The sequence below is a fragment of the Palaemon carinicauda genome, chromosome 29, assembly GCF_036898095.1.
Source record: "Palaemon carinicauda isolate YSFRI2023 chromosome 29, ASM3689809v2, whole genome shotgun sequence".
NCBI classification, from domain to species: domain Eukaryota; kingdom Metazoa; phylum Arthropoda; class Malacostraca; order Decapoda; family Palaemonidae; genus Palaemon; species Palaemon carinicauda.
In genome coordinates, this window is record NC_090753.1 from 68,780,131 (window position 1) to 68,781,826 (window position 1,696).

The window sequence follows — 1,696 nt, forward strand, 5'->3', positions numbered from 1 at the left end:
CTAAGTATAGTGAGTGATTTCTATATTAGAAAAGCTCACCTAAGTATAGTGAGTAATTTCTATATCAGTAAAGCTCACCTAAGTATAGTGAGTGATTTCTATATTAGAAAAGCTCACCTAAGTATAGTGAGTTATTTCTATATTAGAAAAGCTCACTAAAGTATTGTGAGTAATTTCTATATTAGTAAAGCTCACTTAAGTATAGTGAGTAATCTCTATCTTAGAAAAGCTCACTTAAGTATTGTGAGTAATTTCTATATTAGAAAAGCTCACTTAAGTATAGGGAGTAATTTCTATATTAGTAAAGCTCACTTAAGTATAGTGGGTAATTTCTATATTAGAAAAGCTCACTTAATTATAGTGAGTGATTTCAATATTAGTAAAGCTCACTTAAGTATAGTGAGTAATTGCTATATTAGAAAAGCTCACTTAAGTATAGTGAGTAATCTCTATCTTAGAAAAGCTCACTTAAGTATAGTGGGTAATTTCTATATTAGAAAAGCTCACCTAAGTATAGTGAGTAATTTCTATATTAGAAAAGCTCACTTAAGTATAGTGGGTAATTTCTATATTAGTAAAGCTCACTTAAGTATAGTGGGTAATTTATATATTAGTAAAGCTCACCTAAGTATAGTGAGTGATTTCTATATTAGAAAAGCTCACCTAAGTATAGTGAGTAATTTCTATATCAGTAAAGCTCACCTAAGTATAGTGAGTGATTTCTATATTAGAAAAGCTCACCTAAGTATAGTGAGTAATTTCTATATTAGAAAAGCTCCCCTAAGTATAGTGAGTAATTTCTATATTAGTAAAGCTCACTTAAGTATAGTGGGTAATTTCTATATTAGTAAAGCTCACTTAAGTATAGTGGGTAATTTATATATTAGTAAAGCTCACCTAAGTATAGTGAGTGATTTCTATATTAGAAAAGCTCACCTAAGTATAGTGAGTAATTTCTATATCAGTAAAGCTCCCCTAAGTATAGTGAGTGATTTCTATATTAGAAAAGCTCACCTAAGTATAGTGAGTAATTTCTATATTAGAAAAGCTCCCCTAAGTATAGTGAGTAATTTCTATATCAGTAAAGCTCACCTAAGTATAGTGAGTGATTTCTATATTAGAAAAGCTCACCTAAGTATAGTGAGTAATTTCTATATTAGTAAAGCTCACTTAAGTATAGTGAGTAATTTCTATATTAGAAAAGCTCACTTAAGTATAGGGAGTGATTTCTATATTAGAAAAGCTCACTTAAGTATAGTGAGTAATCTCTATCTTAGAAAAGCTCACTTAAGTATAGTGAGTAATTTCTATATTAGAAAAGCTCACTTAAGTATAGGGAGTAATTTCTATATTAGTAAAGCTCACTTAAGTATAGTGAGTAATCTCTATCTTAGAAAAGCTCACTTAAGTATAGTGAGTAATTTCTATATTAGAAAAGCTCACTTAAGTATAGGGAGTAATTTCTATATTAGTAAAGCTCACTTAAGTATAGTGAGTAATTTCTATATTAGAAAAGCTCACCAACTATAGTGAGTGATTTCTATATTAGAAAAGCTCACTTAAGTATAGTGAGTGATTTCTATATTAGAAAAGCCTACAGGATCAGAAGAAAATATATTTGTGGAAATGAGGATTTTTTGGTTGTTTTAGGGAATTTTTATCAAGAGTTTCGGGGATTTTTAGACTCGCCCATCTG